The sequence below is a fragment of the Gallus gallus genome, chromosome 3 (assembly GCF_016699485.2).
Source record: "Gallus gallus isolate bGalGal1 chromosome 3, bGalGal1.mat.broiler.GRCg7b, whole genome shotgun sequence".
Taxonomy (NCBI): Eukaryota; Metazoa; Chordata; class Aves; order Galliformes; family Phasianidae; genus Gallus; species Gallus gallus.
In genome coordinates this window covers 8181081-8189923 of record NC_052534.1, presented here as the reverse complement: position 1 = coordinate 8189923, position 8843 = coordinate 8181081, and the positions used below count along the sequence as shown (strand labels likewise).

General features: G+C 41.9%; 1 protein-coding gene across 25 annotated transcripts in view; it reads left to right on the top strand.

The window, feature by feature from the left end:
- Positions 1 to 8843, top strand: part of LCLAT1 (lysocardiolipin acyltransferase 1) — a 176031-nt gene that overhangs the window by 89897 nt on the left and 77291 nt on the right. For 8 of the 25 annotated variants that reach the window (XM_015278084.4, XM_046938745.1, XM_046938739.1 and 5 more), the window contains one exon: positions 2826 to 2988. The exons of 14 other annotated variants lie outside the window; for them this stretch is intronic. The gene's annotated coding sequence lies outside the window, so the exon portion shown is untranslated. Of the gene's footprint in view, positions 1 to 1503; positions 1623 to 2825; positions 2989 to 4842; positions 7872 to 8843 lie in introns of those variants that run through there. 3 more of the 25 variants (XM_046938751.1, XM_046938750.1, XM_046938749.1) reach the window with 2 other exon arrangements.

Here is an 8843-nt window from a genome sequence, read left to right as displayed (position 1 = left end):
TTTAGTGGTGGTTTACGTTTCTGTTGGGATACAGACTTCTGTAGAACTCATTCCCTGAAGTGCCAGCTGGTGCCTTTTACACAGGTGAGGGTAGCTGTCTTCTAGCTTGACCACTGCATGACTAATTTCTTCTTATGGGAGAAAGAGAAATGAATGCACACTGGTATGGTAGATGTGAAAGTCTGATAGAAGGCAATTGCCATGCAAACCTGATACTTCTCACACCTCCTCCAGAGTTCAGATATGCTGTATTATTTACAAAACCCTCTACTATTTTGAAAAGCCATGTGGTCTCCCCAATGAAACAAATGAAATGATTTAATTTCTAAATGATTCATTTGTCAGAAAACAAAACTTAAATGCTAGAAGTAAAATTCCGTGCACAGATTAATTCAGTTCAGATCTACTGCTAGCATCTTTGATTTGTATGAACACATATTAGTTCTTTTGTATCTAGCTGCTTGCTTTCTCTAAAGCTGTAAGTGACTGAATGAAAGGCCTGGAATGAGGAACGTTGCTTACTCTTCCATTGGAAATATACCTATTTTGCTCATAAGCAGTGCAGGTCTATAATACTGAGAGTTTCATGGTTGAATTTCTTCAGTCTCCATGAAGACTGGGCTTATTTTGTAGAGAAATTATACTGAAACCTAAACGAAAACAAACAAAGAAAACAGACCAAAACTAAACCAACAGCAACATGAAATATAACTGGAGCAATATTCGCTGTGTTAACTTACAGTTATTATGTCATAGGTAACTTTTCAGTACTTGGAGGAAGTGGCAATTTCCTCAGCTGTGATAATGCTTACTTAGTTCCCCTTTCAGAGGTGGAGAGAGTTTTCCATACAGGATTAGGTAGATGTGCAGCTCGCTTTCTATGTAAGCATGTTTGTGCATCTCCACATGTGAAGTATAAATCCTCAGCTTGTTTTGGAGTTCAGATATTCCAGATGTGAGATATTTAACAGTTTGCTCAACCAGGTAGGAACCCTGAGCAAAAACTTGTTACCGTGTTTGGTTTTTACAGTCCTGTTTTTGTACTCTTGTCTTTGAATGTAGAAATAATGGTAAGTAGTTGTTGGAGGGCCAAGTTCTTGTAAGTTAGACATGTGCTCGGAAAGTCCCCAGATAAACTAGAGAAATTCTAGAAGAGCCAAACCAGTTTGGTTGCTGTTTACTCTTTTGAGTTATAAGTAATTTGCCTGCAGACAGACGATACTGTTTCTGAACTGGGGGGGAATAATCTAGTGAATGGGTTTGAGTGTTACTGCTATAACAACTGGTGGTACTGAATAGTCTTTTGGTAAGGACTGGTGTCCTATTGCTAGTGCATTACATACGTAACAGTTGAGATACTTGTGGCATTAGAAATAAATTATGTTCTTAGGAGTACTGGAGGATGGCAGGCGAACTGTTGTGTGCAGGGAATCTTTCCGTCCAGTGTATGCTTTATAATCTGCAGGTTGCTTTTCTAAATTTATGGGCTTTTTTTTTGTAAAGGGAACTGGCAAAGAGAAGTCCTGGTGGTTGTGGTGATACTTGCCCAGCGTGCATCTGCATAACAGTCCAGGGGCACCTAAGGTAGTCTTTGAATACATGCGACTATATAGAAAAACAAGGTTGGTTGATGGAATTTGGTGGTGTTTGTAACGTGCTTCACTTAGCTGTTCATGGTGTAGTATTATGTTTGTCCATTTCATTTAAATGAACGCCAAGATTTTACGGTTAATGCACAGTTTTCTTTCAGGAAACAAAATTATTAAATGGAAAGAAGGGTCAATAGCCCAGTGGTGGGGGATGTTAGATATCCACGTGCGGGTATTTTCAAACAGGACCACTTTTTGGAACATCATTCCAAACAAACTACTGTTGACTGAGTGGGCAAACCTGGTAGCCTCCCTTGAACACTTGGTCAGAGGATCTATTGATATCATCTTTTTAAACTTCAGAGAAGACAAAGCCCATGGTGACTAAAATATGGTCTGAACCTAAAAGCACAGTTTTTCAAGGTGTTTTCTGGTGAAAGTGACAGAGGAATCTTCTTTTGTCTGTATAAGTCAGCAGGAACAAACTGAAAGAAAACTGCATGGGGGGGTAGTTTGCAAAAGCACTTCACATTTAAACAGGTTTTTAAATTACTGAAGCCTTTTATTGTTCTTCCTATGTGTAGTTGCTTCTTGTATGTAAAAAGAAACAGCAGTTTTCATTGTCATTGTTCATATATAAATGTCTGTGGTTCTGATACAATTTTGGTCCTGATCTGATCTCAAAAACAACTTGACAGAGCTCAGTTTCATTTTTTGCAGCTGTTTAAGACAACAGGCTGTGTGGGACAGCAGTAGTGATGTATTCTGTCGGAAAAACCTTTATTCATTAGTGGGAGCTCTTCCAGGGCATCCTGTACACCTTTCCTTTCTTCCCTTTCCTCAGAAGAAAATCTATAGAGCTGTACATGTGGAAGGATGTTGTGTCTCATGAAGGCATAAGGAGAGTCCCTGAGGCCAAGTGTCTCTTTAGCTTTTCCTATTGTGCTCACCTGTTTTGCTCAGAAGTTCTTAATATTAAACCCCTGTAGGTCAGGAGACCATGAAAACAAGCTGTGTATGTATTTGGTGCTTCACAGGAAGGGAAAGTGGAGATTTCCTTTCTCAGACTAGATTACGGGAACAGTTTAGTGAATGGGACAGGAGAATGAGGGGGGAAATAAAAAGCAGCCAAACTGCTAGTCCAGAACCATGGCAATGCAATTGTAATATATGTACGAAGAGGTGAAAGCTGATTTAGAGGATGATTCTTAAAATTACTTCTTTTGGCTTTTTAAGCTAGAACATTTGAAGGAACACGCTTCGGACACATAAGAACGGCTTGAGCTGGGAGCTGCTTGTGGTTTGGTGTTTCATCACAGTAATGGCAGCTTGTACGTGCTGCCAAGAGTCCATAGCTTCTTCCTCTTCGCTCACACTGTTCCAGTGAAATATCTTTGAGGTGAGAAAATGCATATTTAACAAGCCATGTAATCATCATCTCCTTGATGAGAGTGCTTTTTGTCTGAACTTCTTATTCGTACTCCATCCCACCAAGGAAAATTACTGATGATTCTGTGAAGGAAAGTGGTGGTTTTTGTTGTTGTTTTAACTAAAAAGAATAAAAGGGAGCTAAATGCTCTGATGTTCTCATCAATATATCAAAATTAGTAATGAGATTTAAGTGCTCTGGAATTCTCAACATCACATAATCCAGTGTTTGATTCCTGTTACTAGCATTGGAGGAGCGTAGGTAAGAAAAGCATGAGAGGGAAGCTCATGGATGCTTACAAATATCTGCAGGTTGAGTGTCAAGAGGACAGGGCAGGCTCTTTTCAGAGGTGCCCAGTGACAAGACAGGGGACACTGGACACCAGCTGGAAGACCTTTACTGTGAGGGTGAGGGAACACTGGAACTGGTTGCCCAGTAAGGTTGTGTGTTCCCTTTCTCTCCGATACTCAGAACCCACCTGGATGCTTTCCTGTGCCACTTGCTGTAGGGAACTGCTGTTGGAGTTTGGACTTATGATCTCCAGAGGTCCCTTTCAACCCTTACAGTTCTGTGATCACTTCAATAATACATTTGTTTGATCCTAAAAGATCTTTTAAAAGTTGTTGTGAAAGCATTTTTGGTTTTTGTACAGCAGTGGTCCAGTAAAACAGGTAAGGAAACACATTGTTATAGCTTGTATTTTCTGTTGGAAAAAAAAAAATCAATATAATAAATCTTAACTGTTGTTGAGAACTCAGTGCTCGGCAGGAATCCATGTTCCTGAAGTTGTTTTCAAATGTTATCCTCAATGCACCATTAGAAAATTTCTTAGAACCAACTTTACCCCCTCCTTCAGTAATGAGTGATGAAAAACTCCCTTGTATGTGCCTGAGTCACTTCTACTTGGCCTCTATTTCAACGGGCTTCTAATTGTCTGTGTTAGAGGGCATGTTGTTTTGCCTTGCTTAGCTGTAATACAGTGCTTTCAAGTGACAGAACATGTTGCATCGTTCCCACTGTTGCACTGTTTTGGTGCCTCCTGTCCTCTCTGTGACAGCAGCAGGAGCAAGTGAGAATGATTTGTGTGTGAGAAGAAGGTTTTGGATATGAGGCAGATATACATAAAACTAGAAGTGATGTTTCTTACCGTCCTAATCTAAATCATTCATTTCATCCCACTTACCACCTTTGTCTTAAAGATGGAGATATGTGGATTTCATGGATGTACCATTTGGTGGGTAAAGAATTGGCTGAATGATCACAAAGAGCTGTGGTCAGTGGCTTAATGTCCGGTGACGAGTGGTATCCCTCAGGGGTTAGTATTGGAACCAGCACTATTTAACATCTTTGGTGGTGATACATAGTCTGAGGGGTTGAGTACATGTTCAGCAACTTGGTGGATCACGCTATGTAGTGTGGGCATGTTGGAGGGAGGGGATACCATCCAGGGGGCATGGGTGGGCTGGAGAGGTGGGCCTGAGGTTCAGCAAGGCCAAGTTCAAGGTGCTGCACCGTGATTAGGGCAGTCTCAGAAATGAATATAGGGTGGGTGATGAGTGAGCCGAGAACATCCCTGTGGAGAAGGACTTGACTGAAAAGCTGAAGTGAGCTGAATACAGGAAGACTGGGGATGGACTCTTAGTCAGGGAACGTAGGGACAGGACAAAGGGGGATGGCTTCAAACTAAAAGAAGGTTTAGGTTAGATGTTAGGAAGAAATCCTTCACTCAGAGGTTGGTGAGGCCCTGGCACTGCTGCCCAGAGCTGTGGGTGCCCCATCCCTGGAGGTGCCCAAGGCCAGGTTGGATGGGCAGCCTGAGCTGCTGGGGGGGTGACAGCCCTGCCTACAGCAGGGGATGGGGCTGGGTGGGCTGTAGGGTCCCTTCCAACTCAAGCCATCGTGTGGTTCTGTTCAGAGCAGATAGCTGATGCTATACCAGCCTGGAGTTTTTCCACATAGTTCTTTTGGACATATCATAGTATAAATTGCATTTAGCTTGTATTTCAACTATGAAAAGTATATTTTTAGTCTTTAAATAAAAGTCTAATTCTCTGTGCATTTCTGTGTAGCACTCCTAAGGCCATAAACATATAAAGAACTGCCCTCATGGGATGACAGCTCTTTTGGGTAAATTAAGATCAAAATACATCCAAGAAAAAATCAGTGTTAAGAGTGGTAGAAAGAAAAACAGTTTGGGAAAGGAAGGGAGAGGCTCTCACTGGAGTGCTGTTCTGCAGGATTAGGTTTGGGACTGCTCAGTGTGAGTTAAGATGTTTAGGTGTGAACGAAGTTCAGATGCTGTTACTTCCACCCAAGGGTTTGGACAGCGGCATCCTGTGTGTCATTTTGGCCTTACGCACCTGGGAAAGATACCAGAAGAGAAACCCCAGATCCCACTTAGTTAATTTGTTACGTTTTAGCTGAAACAATCTTACCAGCCCTTGCTTAATGAAGGTCTTGCAAGTGGAGTTGCTTGAAATAGCTTTTGTTAGTGTTTATTTTGCTGACATAAACAAATAGTTGTAACCAACTCCAAGCAGCACTGTGTGTTACCAAGTTTTGGATTCCTGTACTGCATCCTTTGCCATCGCTATGCTCGCTTCTGTTTACCAAACTGTTTACTGGAGGGATCATCATTGGCAACAAGAATGATTTCAGAGCCCTACATCTCAGCAGAGGGTAACACAGCTGTCTGCTCCACGCTCATCTGAAAGATGCTTCTTAGCTCTGGGACATGAGAATATTTCGCAGTCACTTCTGTTGTTTTTAATTCTCTTCCTTCTGTGCTCTGCTTTGTGGCTGTGCTTGTGATGTTTTCTCTTAACGTAGCAGCCCTTGCAGTATGGGCTGATTTCTGTATCATCTCTCTTCCGGCTATAATATGTAAAAGGAAAATGTCTCTGTATGTAAAGATGTACCCTGCTTTGCTTATTTGGGACTAGCAAGTGTTTCAGCAGGGTGTTCACTTCATTAGGCACAGGGAGAAGCATCAAAGCGACGAGCAAAAGAGGGAAATGGAATGTCATTACTGTCTGTTTTTGACAAGTCCAGGAATCCTAATTTCCCAAATGAAAGCGTCACCTCCATGGTGCTCATTGGAGGCTTCTCAAGCCCTTAAAGAGATCCGTGACTGCATTTGGGAATTCAACTCAAAAAATGTACATGTTTTCCCATGCGCGTCCTTATTAATGGGCTTATTTTGTCGCTTCAAGATAAGCTCTTCTGAGTTCTGTTTCAGAGGTATTGCTATGCTAATTGAAAGGAGCAGATCCTTTCCAGGAATTCTGTGTTCTTTGTGTAAGCGTTGTAATGAAAGGTCAGGGCGCTTGGTCAGAATTGAAGCAGAATTGTGTCAGGTTGTGTTCCCACTTGGAAATAACAAAGAATTCTAGATTTTCTTGGAAGAGGAACTCTGCTAAAGAAAATAATGAATCGCTAGCTCGTTACGTGTAGGTACTCCACTCCAGGTAGAGCTGATATTAACCATGTTCCACAACTGCAGAGACTGTTAGGAGAAGATCCCTGGTTTAAATATTTCTGGTAGCATGATCTCCACTGCCACATCTGGATGGTGTCTTCCTTCCCTGGGCATGATTTATCAGATGGACTCATACGTAGTACAGAGGTGGTTATACCTTGTTGCATGTCTCCCACTTGAAACTCATGGTGTAGGTCTGGGTATTCTGCATTTCCTGGCCCAGTTAAAAGCAGCGTACTTTTCTTACCATCCAAACAGTTTTTGCTTCAGCAGTTGCTGCCTTTTAGAAGTTGTCCTTTCATTTTGTTCCTTTCCCAATCACTTTGAAGCTGTTAAGGCACTTTCATAGCAACATCAGCAATACTGAGACAGGCTGGAAGCTGCCAGCTGTTCTGTAGCAGCGCCCAATGTTTGTGCTGGGAGGCTCTTCATCTGCAGCTCTTGTGAGGCTTTCCTTCCTTCCTCCCCTTTTTTTCTTACTAGCTCTTGTTAATTTGGAGCCTTCCGCAGGTATAAAATGTAGTAGTCCCCGAGTAGCTATTATGGGTTATTACCCTGATTAGGTCACTCGCTGTTCTGTGATTATTTCATGGATACTTTAGTCTTGGATTGCTTAGCACCTATGTGTTAGCCATGGCATGTGTAGCTAATGAATTTGCAACTGCCAAGTGAATTTGCAGCTGGCTTGGAAATCACTGTAATATTGACCTGGTCTTTGTAATGGGAAATACAATACCTATGAAAACCCTCTTATTTATTTTTTTTTTATGAGCTCTGTTCAGTTCTGGCAAACGTTATTAGAAGTGGAGGTTCTTTTTCATTCTAGCTATTTTTCTACATGAGACTGAAAATCTTAGCCTTAGATGTTGCTTTTTCCCATTTATCTTCTGGATGCTTAGTAAAATATTGCATAAGCACTGGCAGTTAACTTCCTCGGTTGCTTCAGCAGTGAATTCTGTGTTCAGCATCCTGCACTGGTAATTTGTTATAGGATAGAATGACCTTGCTAAGTGTTCATGCAAAACATCCTGTCCTTTGCATCTAAATGCAAACTGCTTTTTACAAATAAGGCCCAAATGTTAGCTCTTATCTTCCTGTGCTTTTGAGGGACCAAATCCATTCAGCTTTAACAGGAAACATCAGTTGCTTTATTACATTATACTGGTAAAACATTTTTTGACTTTGCCAACTCTTAAAGTTTGAAGAAAAAATGTGTGTATTTTATAGGATCAGATTCAGTAGCCCTGGAACCAGAAGCAAAAGTATCTACGTGGGCTAGAAGTCCCTGCTGAGACATGGAGCTCTGTTTGCTCAAGTAGAGTTCATCTAACTCAGCTGTGCATCTTCCTGAGCAATCCTAACGTCTGTGCTAGCAGTAAGCAAACTGAACAGAGAATTACAATTTACGTGGCTTCTAAAACTATTAGAAACATGTAATATTTGCTGATGCTTAAGTATGCTTCCAGGTGCTACGTATTCTTGATACAAAGGTGGCACTGCTAAATTTTAAGTCCTCTGTTGCATGGAATGTTCCAGTTATGTGGCTAGAACATTATTAACATTGATTATGAATGTGGTTTTTTGTTGATATTTGTCTTGGAAATACGTTAAAAAAAAAGAAAAAAAGAGCCTGAGGCAGTAGCACTGACTGAAAGATTTGGCAGAGTTCTGTGTGATTGATAACAGCAATTTGTTATTAAGGAAAAAAAGGAGGAAGGCATAAATCTGTCTGTAGGCACAGTTCTCCGTCTCTTACATAAGGACTTAACGTCCTTAAAGTACTTAAAAGGTGTTTATAACCAGGAGGGAAAGCAACTTTTTTACTTGGGGAGACAGTGATAGGACAAGGGGGAATGGCTTTAAAATAAGAGGGGAGATTTAGGTTAGATGTTAGGAAGAAATCCTTCACTCAGAGGGTGGTGAGGCCCTGGCACTGCTGCCCAGAACTGTGGGTGCCCCATCCCTGGAGGTGCCCAAGGCCAGGTTGGATGGACCCTGGGCAGCCTGAGCTGCTGGGGGGCAGCCCTGCCCACGACAAGGGTTGGAGTGGGGGGGGCTCTTCTGAGGTCCCTTCCAACCCAAACCATCCTCTGCGATCGTGCTGTTTTGTCAAAATGCCTTAAAGGGTAGGGAAATGAGGGTAAGTCTCCAGCAGAGCTGATTTTACAGCTGAGTCTAGGTGAGGCCTCACTGCGTTGGTGTTTGCCATTGGGATGGCTGGGGCTGGCCCTGCTGAAGTTTTGTAGCCTGTAACGTGCTGCCAGGAAACGAAGTAGTTTGGCAGTTGAAGCTGTTTTATAGGTGATGGCTCTCATAGCATAAATAATGCTAAGTATACATCAGAATC